The sequence below is a fragment of the Xiphophorus couchianus genome, chromosome 4 (assembly GCF_001444195.1).
Source record: "Xiphophorus couchianus chromosome 4, X_couchianus-1.0, whole genome shotgun sequence".
In the NCBI taxonomy this organism is placed as follows: domain Eukaryota; kingdom Metazoa; phylum Chordata; class Actinopteri; order Cyprinodontiformes; family Poeciliidae; genus Xiphophorus; species Xiphophorus couchianus.
The window spans coordinates 14996545-15014389 of NC_040231.1; the positions used below are offsets into that span (position 1 = coordinate 14996545).

General features: G+C 36.2%; 1 long non-coding RNA gene across 1 annotated transcript in view; it reads right to left on the minus strand.

Annotated features, from left to right (window-relative positions):
• The window catches only part of LOC114143540 (uncharacterized), a 59142-nt gene that overhangs the window by 25353 nt on the left and 15944 nt on the right, over positions 1-17845 (minus strand). The window contains exon 2 of the long non-coding RNA XR_003595268.1: positions 77-175. This is a non-coding gene — a long non-coding RNA (uncharacterized LOC114143540). The remainder of the gene's footprint in view (positions 1-76; positions 176-17845) is intronic.

Consider the following 17845-nt stretch of genomic DNA (forward strand, 5'->3'; position numbering starts at 1 on the left):
CACATGAGCCGACATATGGTTCAGTGTATTGCAGTCGACATTGACATATTGTAAGTTGAGCTGCAGAGGGGCTTACATGAAGAGGAGGCTCGTCCAAACGCCTGACTCCATAGATCATCAGAGACAGAGAAGTCTCCCTCAGCCTGTTCGTGTTCCTAAAGTGGGCTCATTCAGTCTGAAATGAAAACAGAGAGAAACCCATTTACATTTGTGGAGTATGACTGCATATGTGTGTGGTATGAATCTCAGACGGGCCCAGCAAGGCAAGTCAGTTTTCTTTGCTCAGACCACACATGCAACATGCTTAAATGCACACATTTGACCACTAGAACAACCAAATAACACACAATTTAAAGCACAAGCCAAGAAAAACTAAGCTGTACTTTCACCACATCCACTCCCTGTAACAGAAAGCTCAAATAAGTATTTTTGGTTGCACTAGTTAAGGACTCTCAGAAGTGATGTGTCTTTGATGAACTTTGTCAAATGATACAATAATTACAAGTGCAAGTGTTTGCCAGAATACTCAGCCCTACCAGCTCGATCCCCTGGGAGGCTAGTCAGCCAAATAAACAGATCCGGTTTCTAATAGCTGAGACATGTAATGAGGAGTCATGCCAGATCAAACTGCTACCCATTACACTCATTCGTCCGCTAAAATATTCCTCAAGTTGACATTCCCCATTCACAATAGTGATCGTGCTGTTGCTGGAGGCAGGAGTCTTGTTTATACTGCCTTTTAGTGAGGCTGTCTCTATTTTGAGAACACACTGGAGGATTTTGTGTCTCCAGAACATCTTCGACACACACAAAAATAGACAGAGAAGAGTAAAATATACAGTAGATAAGCTCTCACTGACAGGCACACACAGGCGATAGCCCAATTGATTACTTCTGGCACCAATGCATCACTCAACCCATAACTCACAATGAAACTATAATCACGAAAGGCAGTGATACACTGTCTTCATTTCGAGACAATAAAGAAGAGGAGCAATTTTTTTTTAAAACAACTCTAACCTGTGTTTTTTCATTACAGTTTTGTTCCTTGAAGGCCACTTTATTGACAGCAATTTTGTCCCAGAGGACACCATCTATGCTCACTAAGACCAATGCCTGTTATCATTAGATCCTAAACTCAGGTATATTTGTTCTTGCCATTTCCACAATATTTCAGGTTGTTAATGTGAAAACTGACCTCACATTGCATAGGTCAACATGAATGTTGTCCAGGCTCAAATACAGAGTACAGGTGTATCTGCTCAGATTGGAATAGCATAAATAAGCATATTTATCTTTTCTTTTTTTTTTTTTCAAATAAAATAGTGAATGTGTTACTGTATAGATACATTACACACATAGTAGTCAATTTCAGCATTAGGAGAGCAACACCAGAGGTGAAGTCCAGACTGGTTCTTCCGAGATCAAGACCAAGACCACATACTCCAAGACTAAGACCAGATCTTCCAAGACCAACACCAAGTCTGAATGCTTAACTTCAACAAATATTTCAGGACATTAGTTTTTTGTACACCATACAATGCAAAGATTAATGGAAGAACAGTTAATTACTCAACTAAAAATATTGTATTAAACTAATAATGGTAATAATAAACTAATATGCAAGTTATTAAATGCAGCTACAGATAGATACACATTGTCTAAACTGAATTAATCTACAAAACATTTGTATGAGAAATTGGAAAAAAAAAAAAGTATCAGATGTTAAAAAGCACACTGTTCCTAAAAACACATCCTGGACATAGCAATACATTAGTAGGCCTTTTAATAATATCATTAGTCCGTGCAGGTTTGCCAATTGCCTCACAGTGGGAATTCACAAAACCACCAGAGCCAATACAATCTATGGTATTTATAAAAATCACCAAGCCAACAAAAATAATCCAGGGACAACAGATTACAGGAGCCAAATGGAAATATTTTCTCTAACACAGATTATAGCCATGGCTTGATGAAATTAACATTATTATTATTATTATTCTACGAAGAACGTCAAAAACTCACTTCCGCTTACTTATATTTTGGATTAATCAAGAGCACTGTAGTTGTTTATTAACAATATAGTAATCCTCAAAAATAAGACTAGCCAAATAATTGTGCACACATTGTTATGCAAGTTTCACTTTTTCATTTGATTACCAACATAAATTCACAATTTGATTATACTCCCATGTATTCAAATTCCCTTGTGTTGGGTTTTAGACGTTTACACTTTGATTCAAGTAGAACACAGTCTGTTATACTTGTATGAACTATAATGTACAAAAAAGAAAACAGGCAACAATCACCAACCCTTGCTCAATAATAATATTTTCTACCACTGTGATATTGATAAAGCTGTTTACATGTTTATAGACTCAGTATAAAGTATGTGCACATTAAGTGTCATATAGATAACTACAGTTTGGTTGATAAAATTCAATATTGACATATTCAAATAATCCTCCACCCCTTTGTCTTTTGCCTTCTTTTGCGCTATTCTTATTTCACTCCTGGTAATAAGAATCTGAATGCATAAAAGATGCTGCTCAAGTCCTTCCTGTTTATATTAATGTTTTATTTAGTGTTTTGTATTATCATAATCAAAGTTCCAATAAAAATAACAAAGTGGAATAAAATATACATATCAAGTGACAGCCTAGTTCTGTAACCTGTCCCATGTGGAATTTTGATGTTATGTTAACAAACAAATTAGCATTTAAATGAGTCCTGCATTTTATCCTTCAAGGTTATGTTGTTATGGATATTAAATTAGAGAGTGTGGAATTGCTTGTGTGTGCATGTGTGTAGCAGTGTGTGGTCCACAGGCTTGCCAACCAGCAAGTCCCCCTGAGAGGTGTCCAAGCGGGTTTGTTTAGGGTTGGCTTGGGATGGAGCGCGGGGTGGAAATGTGCACGTTCCAATGAATGCGGTTTTCGGCCTGTAGACACTTTAGTAGAAGCCTTCCAGACATTTCCAAACTGTGGAAAATGGACAACAGTTGGAGATGATTGTGTCCTTAAAGACGTTGTGCATGTGGTTTCTCTGGGTTGGGGAATAAGGTCTACATACAACACTTTGTTCCCATGGGCAGGATGGTTTGTCTGTGTGCTGGCCTGGTTAGGCTTCTCGTTGCGTTGGCTGAGCTCCTAGGGTAGCAGGAACAGCAGTAAGTGTTTCGACTGTTATTGCTCTGGTGCTACGTTGTTTAAACAGTAAACAGTGCTTAGCGGCAGCTGCCAGCAGGCTCAACAGTCAGTTTACATTGTAAACTCTAAAACCGAGACTTTCAGTGTTGAAAAAGTGTTTTCAAGATTTTCACAGTGATTGATCTCATGAAATTACTGCAAGGGATACGAAAGTTAAAATAATCACTAGTTTTTTAAGCCAGGTGTGATAAGTGCTGACTGTTAAGGTTTACTAATAATTTTGCGGAAAATGGTAGATGAAGAAACAAAAGAACAAGAATCTTAAGTAAAGCGTATTATTTTAGCGATAACTGTAACTTCCGTCACTGCCACGCATACCACTGTGGGGTTTAAAAATATAGATATATCAGAGTGAAGTCAATTTTATTATCCTTTCACTTCTTCCCAGTGGGAAATACATGAATGAAACAGAAAGGCTAGTTCCATTGCACCTTCAGCACATACAGTTAAGTGTCAAATTATTCTTACCACTCGCAGATTAAGGTTTAAAATACTCATAAATTTACCAACATTTTACCAACGCTTTATGGCCACTTTGAAAGCCATTTTATTGTCACAGAACCACATATTTAAGCATAGCTACTAGTACATGAAATCTCATTAATCTTCACCTTCCCAACCCCATTATTTTCACGACCACACAAGCCAACATATTACACCAGCACATGATAAGGAATCCATAACGCTTACGTTGAAAGAAAATGTTGAAAAAATATAGATTATATAAACTTTTCTTTTACAATCTTAAAACTGTAGCATGCCTAGTCAGTCCCCTTTACTCTGATACATCTGAATAAAACGCATAAGTCACCTAATTAGCAAATAGATTTCACTGGTAAGTAATTTGGTTTGATCAAAACAGAGGAAAAGAAACCAACTCTATTTTTGTCGATTGTACTTGGCAATATCAGATCAGTGTTAGTGAAGCATCTAATCAACAACACAGAAAGAAACAGAACTCGCACAGTGATATCAAGCATAAATATTGGCTGTCTTATGTTGCAGACATTAAATCTACAACTAATATTGCGTTGAGTTCACACTTAATCTCTATAGCAAACTAATCTCCCATATAGATGATTCATGAACCTTTTCAAAAACAACTTTTTAATCTACCCCTTGCCGGCTCAGCAGCTACAATAAAATTTGGATTAACTTGTAAGATGGGTGATATGTGGATTTTTCTTCCTGATTCTTATACCACAGCAGCTTCATCTGTCTGCAACAGTAAATATGTATGCTAATACAGTACCTCATAAAGTCTTTAAAAACACCTTCCTGTGATATTATGGGCTGGAAAAGCCTATTCAGACACATGCATACTTTCTATATGTCTATACAACACAAACAACTTGCCTCCAGCAGCAAGTGTGCCAACTCTGCAAACTGACAACAAATATTTATTTTTTGAAAATTAGTGCATGTGTTAACTTGTTAAAAAATAAATCGGACATAATTTATTTATGTCATGAGAAAAAACTGAAACAGTTTTTTTCTCGGTTTTTATTTGGAAATTGTTTAAAGACAAAGCTTGAGATACTTAAACTATTTCACTTTCAGAGCCTTTCTTAGAGAGCCTTGGTAATTTAGTTTTTGTTCATACAATTTTTGTGGTCTACCACACCCCTTTAATCCATAGGTGGTGTCCAGCGATTTGATACACCTTGCACAGAGCTCCTTTGATTAAAGCCATGTGGGCTTGGTTACAGTTGGGTCCACTCCTGGTTGCCTGCTGCCTATTAATTCATCTGAAACTGTAGCTACACTTAAGGATCACCATTCGGACATTCCAAAGAAACACTGATCCATCACAGGGATGGAAACCTGGAAGCACTCAGATCCCCCCAGCAAATCATTTCCTGGAACCACCCTTAAACCATTATCCTGCCCATATATTTATTTATTTAGCGTCGCAATCCTGAGCAGTTTGGTCATTGATAAAACCTACTTGGTGAATTTGAGAGCTTGGTTTCAAATATAAGCCGTAAAGAAATGTTGAATATGATTCTGTGGGTTGGTAACAGGAAAAAAGGGATTTACAAATTAAGTGGAAATCACTTTAGTACTTGAACATAAAAAAAACTGAAAGTCCATATAACAGTGCCATTTCATGGCAGTGGATCTGATTCTAAGTCCATTTACAGAAGTCAAAGGATGTTTCTGATTTTTATTTTATTTCCTTAGCTGTTTGCAGTGCCACAACAGCTACATTAGGTACACATTTCTTATTTTTGAATTAATGACGTATACCTAACTTTCAAAATCTTAGATTTAGTAAAATTAGGGTCAAGTTTAGATTGATGTGGGCTTCTGTGACAAAGACATTTTTGGTCCCTTAAAACACACACAGGTTTCTTTGGTGTGTACACATTACAATCGATATATCAATTTCATGGGTTTTAGTTCTAAAGCATTCTTTAAATGTATCCTTTTTTTACATTCATCATGAATATGGTTTTATTTCTAGATATGACTTCCCTCAAACAAATAAATGTTCCAAAACATTAGTGTGTATACTTAAACTACTGAGGAATCAGAGGGAGTAAATGTACAAGTCAAAATCTGTATGTATTTCAAGATTTCTAAATGATCAACCCCAGTGGTTATGCTCTGAGGCAAAAATGGACAAAAACAATCCCATCAGAATATTTATTATAAGGTTTTGAGAAGGAAAGAACTTAGACTCACTTCTGCTGTATCTGAGTCTTATTTTTAAAAGTACTAGGGATGAGAAGTTGTCAGAAATTATTTATTGTCATAAAAACAAACTAAATGCCATACTTTCTTCCTTTGTTCCCTTCTTCCTTGCTTCCTCCCATCATATTTTTATGATGACAAACTCTAGCTGGTGATTTTTAACAAACATTTATGATAATAATGTGTTTGCTTATGCTTTTTGAAAAAAATTTTCCACTGTTGAATTGACAAAAGTTTGTAAATTTTCTGTTTACATCTCAAAAAAATGCCAAAATTGTCCTATAAATGATGAAATAGTTCCAATAAATAATGTCATGTCTTATCAGATGTTAGAATTTTTAGGGATTTTACTTGATTTTTTTAAATTCTGAATAGAGCAAACCACTGTGAATGTATCACTCGTTAGAGTTTTGTGACTCTTTTTTGTGTTTGCAAATGCAACAAAATAACTTAATTTATTTCCTATATATATGTTTTTTCTTTACAGGTTTTGCAAAAACTTTCCTCTTGCTGTTTTGTCAGTCAATCACATACTTAAGTACTTAGATGAGTTTCATTCAATTTGCTTGTGAAATATCTGATTTACAGGTAAAAACTATTGGAGAAGAATTTTCTACGAACTCAAAGTTCCTTCTTGTCAGGTCAGAAGTTCATCATCAAGTCGGATCTCAAAATCGAACATATCCCATAACCCACAACAGTATAAGTTCCACAAGAAAGGATGTGAACCGCCCAACCCATTTAACTGTCCTGACAAAGACAAAGCTTCAGTGACATATGATGAGGGTCCATAGACAATTATAACTCAGGAATTGGCATATTAGAATTTTGCAAACACAATGATTGTGCGTGCAGACAGCGATGACAAAGCTCCTAAAAATAAAGTGTTGCCAAACACAGGCCAGACAAAAAAGTCAGACTTAAACCACAAGAGGAACAAATAAATAATACCTATGTTTATTTTGAAAAAGAAAAAAAAATGTTAGATTCACTTTTATGTGCATTTAAAAATCTAGAAGTGGTTTGCCTTCATGGATGCAGTGAACATGAAGGGAGTGAAAAAAGTACGCTTTTTTCCTCTCTGGCACACACACAAAGATGTACGTGAACGAGGGACTTGAAAGACCTGCTTAAAGCGTTTGAACTCATCATTACAAGCTGCAGCCTGGGGATCTGCTCAGCCTGACAGCCTTGTTGATAGATTGTAATTGTATGGTCGCAATTGATTGACTGAACCTTGCTCAATGTAATATGCATTTGTTAGAGGTTATAGGTAAAGGGAGAGGGAGTAATGACTTCCCTTCGTGTCCTTTGGTAAATGACTCTATGCAAACTCTGATGGACACCTTTCCAGCATGAAAGAAGTATATTTTTTGTGTTTCGGCATATCTATTCTGCTTACAAGTGAAAAGAAATATCCAGGTTCTTTTAATCAAATTTCAATTATTTCAGTAAAGAGGAGGAAACACTCCAGTTTTATGGCAGAATCGTTGTGTGTTCTCTAAAAGCAGTATTTTCCTGCAGCACCTCCAGGTAATTAATCATCCATACATGTTTTAAAACATCAGCGACTCTCCTCCTCTGTTCTCTTACTCAGTACTTTGCCTCTGTTGTACCAAGGCGTGAGTGATTACCACCAAACTAAATATATTTCATATTCCAAAGTGTGGAAAAAACACATATGGCGTGTTCTTTGAAGCTGTATTTTAATGTGAGTATAACCGATGGGGGAAAAAAAGGAGGTTCAGTGGAGAGTGACTTCTAGTGTGCAAACGTGAGAGGTTCAGCATTTTCCTTTATGAAACTTAAATGAGCTCAACATTTGTGTTGAACTCCGCAAGCTATGAATGAGATTAAAGCAACTAGTAAATATAAATATTTATCAAATTTCTATAATTTATAGATGTTCTTGTATTCATCTTTTTGAGTTCATCAACTTTCTATTCTCCCTTGGAACAGCAGTATTTTGTTGTCAATACCTGAATATAGTTATTAAGTATTGCAAAGGTCATTCACAGTAGAAGTGCAAAATTAAAAGAAAAATTATATACCAATGGCCAAGTAAACATCCTATTAAATGTTTAAATTTCCAGTTCATAAGTTTCCATGATTAAAAAGTAGATACTTGTGATCTCATGTAAATTTCATCCGGGAGAAGAATTCTGAGAATAAATTGCATTATTTGTATGTTGTATGTTATAATGTATTTCAGTTGCTTGTTATAAAATATATGTTTAGTGGCTTTTTCTTTTATTTGTACTATGATACTGGTATATAGGGTTAAAACATTCCTCTTTTATGCAATAAGAGTTATGAGGTGACGACAGAAGAAGTCAAATCAGCTTACAAAAGACTAAAGACTATTTCTCGCACAGAACAGAAACATTTCCCACTGCAGATTGTGTGACAAGCACATATGGCAGAGACACATGGCTCCTTCTTAGTGACACTCACATACTTTGCACACAAAGTTCCCGTATCTAACAATACCACCATTATTCTTTTGTTTCATTGAGCAACCTGGTGGAGCAGAGTGGATCTAAATCAAGCTTCTAAAAGCTGCATGTGTGTCTGAGATGTTTCCTGGGTTATCTGACAAAGACAGAGGACAAAATGAGAGACAGATCGGTTTCACCTCCATCTATTTCTCTTCTTCCTCCCTAAGCCAAGTCTCTCTGCTCTGCTATCCGGAGACACAACCGGATGACACCAGGCCCATCTTCCTTGTAGAAATAGAGAAGGGCTGTAAAAAGCCTTTTCCTGACGTCACCATAAGAACAGGAAGAAGCAAAGAGAGAGGTTATGGGCAGATTTATTTTTATTTTTTTTAAAGTCGCACACTTGAAGTATGCTTTATGTTTTGCAATTTCTTATTTTCTGTGGGTTTTTTTTCACATTGTTTTCGCACCTGCAGGTATAGTCAGCAGCTAAATGTTTGTTGACTTAGGGATGAAGCATAAAGAACCAATGATCTTTGATGCTTTAAGATAAACTTGGACATATGAAGGAGGTGAGGTCTGATTTCATATTATTGTTTTAAGCTTTGGCCTCCTGCTCTGTTTTATGGGTCTCAGAGGACACTGGTGCATAAAGTGCTAATTGGTTCCAAAGCGAACCATAAAACAGATTTCACCAACGACTGTCCGCCTTCATCATCACAGGACCGTAACGAGTGTTTTGCAAACAACACAGTGGGGCTGATAGGAGGCCAGGTGGGTAATTGATGTGGTTACTAAGTGGCTTATTTGCATTCTTTACGCATATCAAACTAAGCAAGGAGAGAAATACAGGGATATTGCACACAGTTGGGGAAAAAACTGAACTCCTAAATGACAACAATAGCTGAAATTCTTATTTCAGATGGAAAGCTTTATTCTGTTTGCACTGTTTTTTTCTATTCCTTTTAACATATTTTTATATATTAAGTTTAGCATAGAATTGATATTAATCTTGATATCTATTAAATCCAATTGATATCTGTCTTTACTTCAGCCTGAAGCAAAAAAACTGAAGTTATTGGAAGAGATTTTTGGTTGCTCTTTGAAATACTTGCTCAAAGAATACTAGCATGGTTTTGTGAAAGCTTAATTAGACTACAAACTTCTTTCTCATAATCTGAAGATAATTATGTTTATGTGTTGTACTCTTGGATGGCATGAACCATATTAAAATATATGGAGAATTTATCTTTTGAGAAGGCAGTCTCCAGAATTGTGCTATTGTCAAAATTTCCAGCTCATTAACAGAAGTGTTTAGCTGACACCAGTGACAAGAGAGAAGTAAGAAATAATAAAGGTTATACTGTATGTGGCTTAATTGTGAACAATGCAATTATTAAGCGTGGTCAGACATAATATTACCATGCCTCCAGTGTGTTGAGCTAAGTTGGTGTGTTTGTATCTTGCATTAAAATGTGTCCAGGGCAAACATGTGTCATTCAACATAGAAGGATATCTAGAGCCATACATGAACCAGTCTGTCATGCAAATTAAAGATGTCACCTGTTTCTGCAAATTTACAAACTCATTGAGGGAAGTAAAATTTACTATCAGGTGATTCACTAGTGTCTTTTTTGTCAAATCACAGTTTATAAATATTTCAATAAGCTTGTTTATGCAACAGGTTTGGCATGAAATGAGTAAAGAGGCATGGATAATTATTCACGGTTTTGCCAAGCTTTATATGTTTGCAACCCAATTCATAAAAAAGGACATTTTAACCCCTTAAATTTTAGCAACACATGTTGCCATGGTTTTTAAAACTATTTTCAATTTCACTGAAGCTTAATATTTTAACAAAACAGTTTTGGCAGCAGTTACAGCAATTAACAACTAAAATAAAACTTAAACTACAGAAACATAAGTTATTTTACATTCTCATGTTTTTTTTTTATTTAATTCATGTTCAATCATGCTTGCCAGTCACATTCTGCTGCTTTCATTTCAGTAATATGACACACCAGAAGGCAGTCAAACAAATTACATAAATCCAGTTTGTACAACCTGCATTAACTGGGCAAATGACTTTATTTTCTCTGCATGACTAAATGGTTCACTGCATTTGGTACAAAAGAACCATAGCTCTTCGTACTTTAATTAATAGCGTACCTTGGATTGTGTTCCAAAAACCTAGCAAGGTGCTCAAAATATGATTCAGTCTTCTCCCTAGCCAGGCTTCTGCTCTCTGGAAAGCCCACAGCAAACCAAACAAAAATATATTTTTTAACTCTTCTCTTCTGTTAAAACTCATAATGTGCTTAAAAAACCTAGTGAAAGGAGTAGGTTGGACATATAGAAGATCAGGAAGAAACTGGGCAACACAGAGGAGAAGAGACTTGCTGTCAGCTCCTCTTCTGGTATAAAGAATCACTAAAGCTTTCTGTGCCAGATGTTGGCCAGGATCATTAAGCGTGTGGCTAAAGGAGAGGCTTTTACTCAAAGAGAGCCATGTACCAAACCTGCATAATCAGATCTCCCTGGTCCCCTCCAGCTAAAAAGAGAGCCTCTCTTAAGCAAATGAAGCTAAATAAAAATGAAAGTAATTTATCAGTGTAGCGGCCACTCAAGTTGTCACTCTTCATCCTGCCTACTCTCCATTTGACCATTTATTTACATCAAAACCATCAGCCCACACAAAGCAAATTTAAATAGAACCAACCTGAATAATAACAGAATAATACTTTAATAGTCCAAAAGGGAAATTAAATAGATCCTGTAATTGAATGTCTGGATCAGGATCAAAATAATGGTAGATGTAAGCCAAAAAGTGACTTCTCCAGCTGTCCGGGTGGACAAATTAGGATACAGATTTGGATACAATAGAAGTGGTGTCATTTCACTCCGATTAAACTTGCAATTACGATTTACCACACAGACTTAAAACTCTATGCTTGTTTATCGCTAAAAACCTGACAGTTAAGGACACGAAAGACCATCAGTTACATAAATAAACAGAAAATAAAGCAAAAACCGGTTCAGATCTTGGCAAGCCTACCAATAAGGGGTTTACATACTCCTTCATGTCCAATTACCTGCTTCCTATTTGCCACATTGAGGAGATTTTGATTCTTCATTCATCACGTGAGCTGCCAACAGCTAAAGAGCTCAAAGAGTGATCCCCGCTGCTACTGTGTATCAGTGATGCTGCTCCGCTGTGGCAGATTTCCCACCGAACACACAGAAGTGGGAGACAGATTATTTTCGCCAGACTCATCCTCTCCGGGGAGCAATATGTCTGTGTTACAGTAGTGTTAGTCACACAGATAAAAGTGCCACGCTCCACTGCAGCATGCAGAGTTTGGCTCCTTCTTCCAAAGTGGTTTTAAAACACAAGTAATTAGGCATGATGTGTTAACGTAAATGAGTGATTGTGGTGCGTGCTAGCTATTTCCTCCCTTATCAACCATAACAATTGCATTGTAGTAAAAAGAGGAAATAGGAGGGAGGCTTGCAGCCTCAGAGGATAAGTAATTTTGGATGGTTTAATCACAACTACTCTCTTGCGCTCTTAAGTACTCAAGGAGGTGAATTAATAAATTTGAATCAATAACACACTAACCTGGGACTATCTCTTCAACCACAACTACCTTCTAAGTTGTACACTTACTATGCTTAAAAATACCATCTCTCTTTAAATTACTTGCAGAAGTATTCGTACCCCTTGAACATTTTCACATTTTGTTTCACATACATAAACGTTGTGCTTTTAGTGGGAAACTGACATCAAGGTAACGCAAAATGATTTAAAAATTACCATGTTTTAAAAATCAAGTTCCCTTTATGAAGTTATACAACTCGTGAAAAAAAAAAATCCACCTGTGTATACTTTAATCACTTTATTAATATATTTTATAATAATATTCCTTTATTTAATCAGGTAAACCCCGTTGAGATCTAGATCTCATTTTCAAGAGGGACCTGAAACAAACTTCACTCCCCGTCGGGGAATCGAACCCCGGTCTCCCGCGTGACAGGCGGGGATACTCACCACTGTACTTTATGAAGACCATAGAGCTTTGTTAAGGAACAGGTAATAACTTTTTTAGATTAGGGATATTAAATCACATCCCAAGCTTTGAGCATTGTACAGCACAAGATTGAATCATGCAAAGGCACAATTTTCAAGTATGGCCATACTGCGAACCTACCATGCATGGTTGTCCACCAAAACTGACTGAGACGATTAATCAGAAGAAGCCACGAGGTCTTTGGTATCTCTGGAGGATCTGCAAAAATCCATAGCTCAGAATATGTCAACAAGAAATCTATAAGTTGTATACTCCACAAATCTGGCCTTTATGGGAGGGTACCATTGTAGAAAAATTCCACGAAATTCAACTTGTAGTATATGTCACCAGCTGTTTAGGGGCAAACATTTGGAGGAGGGAACTCTGGTGAGACCAAAATGTAACGTTTTGGCCTACATGCAAAACCCAAAGTGCCAATTGAAACATGGTAGTGGAACCAGTAATGCTGGAAATCTGATGAGAATTCAAAGGAACACAGTTAGATGCAATGCTTAAAAATTTTTTACTGCCTGAAAAAAAAACAGAATATGTTGAGAAATGAGTAGTTCAGATCAATTCAATTCCTTCAAACCCATTCATGTGTTCGAAGGAATATACACACAGAGATTAAGGCTTGAAAATTGATGTCCACTTTTTATTGGATAACAAAGAAATAAACCATGCATGTTTCTCCTTCCACGTCACATTATGCATTAGTTTGTTTTTATTGATTACATGAATTCCCATGTGTTCAAGCGGTATGAATACTTTCCACTGAGTTCTTGAATACCAAACCTTTAAATTAATACGTGCTCTTGTTCTCCTTCTTTCTTAAAGGCCATAAAAAGAAAACGGGCATCAGTGGTTTGCAGCAACCTATTCAGCAAGATAGCCATGTCTAATGGGGTCATAATACGCTGCGAGATGGCTCTATCTGCTGGGGACAGACAGGTCTCTAAGCAGCCCTCAGGCCATCGCCTGAGGTCCATTTCAGGGGAAACTCTCAAGTGTTTCATAATCTGACGTTTTGATCACTGAACTGTATTATCTTGCCTTTTTAGCAGTTAGTTGGAGTGCGGGCAGGCAGATCATTACATGTTTTCATTATTGAAATAACCGCCTGCTTATATTCACAAATAGACATTTGTAGTTTATCTTAATTGGTTACTCTGATTGAGTGAAATAATTCAGGGGAGACACTGTGGGCACACAAGATCAAGCTAAGAGGGAAAAAAGCTGCCTATTATGAAGAAATGTTGCGTCAGCACCTGAAACTCCAAGACTTGAGATAGAAAATAAAAATAACAGGAAATGGCTTCTTTATTGCATTTTATTCTATTCCTATATTCCAGTACGTTGGTCTCTGAGGAGAACTGGCATCGATTGGTGAATTAATGCAAGCGTCTGTTCTTCCTTTCTCTCGTCACTCCTCCTCCAATTCAGTCTGGTTAAAATGCCTCTGTTAATCAGATTTCTTTTAAAAGAGAAAATAGAATCAGAGGTCTTGTGCCAAGATGCACTCTATGATACTCGAGTGTTCACTTCATCTTTTGTTTTTCAACAGTTTTCCCCAAGTTGTCTCAGAGATGGGTCTCATTTTTAACTTAGTTAAGCATGAGGTTTGAGAGATGAGAAACAACAGAGTGGGTATAAAAAAATCTAATAATATAAAATACATGAAACAATGTGGGGTTCTTGTTTTGCAGTTCATTGCTATGGCTCTCTGCCAGTATTTTAGTACTTTGGAGATTTTTATCTGATCACCTTTAGGATTCTTTATGTCTGAAACGAGGCCAGAGAAGAGGTGGTGACAGTTTTCATTGTTAACAACCGTGTTAGTCCCTTCCAAGGATCTCTTTTTGCTATCTGTGTCTGACATGATTTACCTTCCCCCAAGTTATTGCACTGAAACCTAGAGAGGACAGTTTGTTGTTTATTGAGCAGGCGCTGGATAAATGCAGAGTATGTTTTCTGTAAGGTGTCTATACACACACACACCCACACAGAAGGGCTACCTTTTTCTTTCAACCCTTGTAATATGTAGCATCATCCCAGCTACCGTTTGGAGAACCAAAAAAGATTAAAGAGTGTCATGTTTGTTTTTTTGGTTGAGGCAGTTTATTTACCTTTGTATGGAGGTAGCCAGAAACGTCCACAGAGACATGTTCATATAATACCCTGAGAGATAAACCACAACTATTCTGTGACTACAGGAAGTGTTCAGGAAGATTTAGCAGACTCTGAAGTGTTGGTTTACTGCTTGACTGGGCAGTTCTGCCTGCAAAAATATAATGTTTCCTGTAGCTACATCACACTATTCAGTATCATAAGTTAGCAAATGAAAATGTATGTTTTTGGAAACAAATTGCATGGACTGATGATAGTATTTCTTTGTTTGATATGTTGACAGAGGAGATGGCTGTTTATTTTTCTTAGAAGAGAAGTTCTTCATCCTGTAAAATTCATGGATCTGTTGTGCTTTGGGCTTGAGTTACAGCAAATGGCCCATAGGACATTTACAAGGAGAGAGGAAGGGTTCAGTTGAACAAATAAATACTGCAAGAATATCTAAAGCCAAACAGAGGATATCGTCTCGCACAAGATGACTAACCCAAGTTAAAAAGAAAACCCAGAGATCTCTACATAACAGTGCACATGCTGAATGATTTACCGGAGCAACCTAAACACTGAAAATCAGTGTGTAGACCACAAAAAGAGCAGTACATGAACAATGGCCAAAGATTTTAACAAGAACCCTCTGTGGGAAGCACAAGAGAAGTTAAAATAGTCATAGCTTACTGTCCAAAGTACAAGCAACCATCTGTATCAAATGGGGGTGTGTAGAAGCTCTTTCTAAATCAGGCTAAAATTTACTTTGCCACTATACTTGCCACTGTTTAGCTGCCTCTCTGGGAAAAATACTCATCTAATGGAAAAATGAACAGAAACCTTTGTAAAACATTTTCTATCATCTTCCTGCTAAAGATTATATTCATACATAACTGAACTTTTCTGATCTTTCATATGTTAATAACAATAAACAGCTGCCAGCACTAAATATATGATCAGCTCCTCATAAGTCAATCATAGTCAACTGATTTATAACCTAGTGAGCATGATGGATATTGTGAAGACATACTTAAATTTTAATTGCCGAATTTAGAAAATCTCAACCTGACTCAGCCACGACTCAGATAAGACTGATTTCTTAATCAATAGAGAAGTTGCTTTGTTTATTTATTTATTTTTGGGTGTAATTATCTGGCTATGACCCTGAAGGAGGAAAATGCTCAACTCAAGTCAAGGCAAAATCACAGAACAAATGAACACCACAAATATGCTTCCCATTCGATTTATTTAAAGAAATACCTTATTGAGTTAGAGTTAGACCTTCTAGAGTTAGAGAGGTCCTTTCAATTCAATTAGCAGTTTTATTTTAATCATAAATAGTTTAATAACTCAAAGTGAAGTAATAATACCTTGATAAATACATTTGCAGATTACACATCAAGATATTTGTTGAACAATTGGCTTTTTTTCTAGAACTCAAATGTTGTCAAAATTGTTCAAGCATAAACAAATAAATTCCGCAAGACATTTCTTTATTAAATGGCAATTTTACCTAATTTGTGCCTTTCTTCCTTTATAAGATTGTATCCCTCTATATGATGTCAATAGGATGCCTGGTTTAGTCACATTAAATAAATTAGAGACAAATGCGGCAAAAGGAATAGGTGGAGATAGGAGTCAACTTTGATATATCATGTATTCAGTGGGACAGGAACAGATGTGACGTGAGATTCCTGGTATTTAACAAATTTAGATATGTACTGTACCTTCTGATATTGTCCTTTTTATTAAAAGTCATTATTTTTTTAAGCAGTACCATGAATCAGTGACGTATAGTTTCCTGCTTGTTTTATGTGTTCGATCATTAAAATGTGCAGTTAACTTGAGTGTATAATTTAATTATGCAGTATGAAAATAAAAAAAAACATGTGAACAAGACAGTGTCGGTTTACTAACCACAATTAGGTGTTGTATTTGGATCCTTTAAGAAGCCTTACATTTCTTTGCAGAAGATAAGCAGCTCTTGCACTACCATGAGAGCTAATCATCACATTGTTCCTGATGAATGGGCAGCCAAAATGATTAGGCACTCTACAAAAACTCTTAATTAGCTAAATCTCTTCCTCAATCAAGTATCTAAATTACATTTGTACAGTTCAGTGATTACTGACCGAAAAGGAAGATTCTTGAGCTGTAAAGAATAAGCTGGCCCATAAATGGTCCCACTGAATGGGTGACCACTTACTGAATGAATCATGTCCCAATAATTAAATTGTATAGCATAGCAAGAGTGTTAACTTTAGTGGATGTGCATTGAGCGGTTCTGACTTCTCAAAAGGCTTTTAAAGAAATTAAGTGATGGACTAAGACAATAATTTCTCTTTTCTGGGTCATTGATTGTTCTCCTTTTTTTTGGCTTCTTCAGACACGCTTTGCTCCGCTCCTTGATTAATATTGTGGGACCCCTGTCTTAATCCTAGAAACTCACATAAGTTAAGGCTTGGAAAGAAAAAAAAAATACATCAGGCTGAGCTTTACAATTTAGAATGGCAGTAATTAAAAGGTTTTTGTTGAACTTTTATCTCTCTGGATTCCTTTTTCTGCAGAGACGAGCTTTCGACATTACCTTCAATCACTGCATTAAGTGTAGACTTATTTCAAATATAAATTTAAAGGAAATCAAACATAAATCAACTTTGGCTTCATTACTGAAAGAAATTTATATTCAAATGCATCAGTATGCTAATATTCAGCACAGATCAGAATCTGAATATATGGATATTGCTCACCAATCTATCAAGTTCTGCAAATGTTCATGCTGAATTTGAATGATCTCTCTCGCTCATATGTATTACTTATGTCATGCTAATGGTGGTGCTTAACCTTTAAAATGACAAGCTGGTTCAAAAAGCTTGATGATAGGGGTGTAATATCGACACCTTACTGCCTTCTTCATGAGAAATGTGTTGGACATTTTTTCTTACAGCGCTGATGATGTCCAAATCCTGCAGATTCCTCAGATTACATTTTGGACCTCGTCAAATTAACAACTGCTATCTGTCTGGATCTGACAGTTATTTAACTGGTAACTGAAACAGCATTTTTTTTTTTTTTTTTTTACATTTCATACCAATGATCAAAAACAATTAGTGCTTTAATCTTCTCAAACTTTAACACACAGTTCGGTTCTTGTTATTCTGTCATTCTTTAAGCATTCAATGTCACATTTATTCTCTGACTTTTGTTTTTCCTATTTAATTTTTTTAATGAGTTTGAACAATATAAAGCTTCTTCCTAATCAATAAGTAGGACCGTAAGCTAATGCCATTCATCACCTTCCAGCCGTCACTCCTGTGGAGTGATA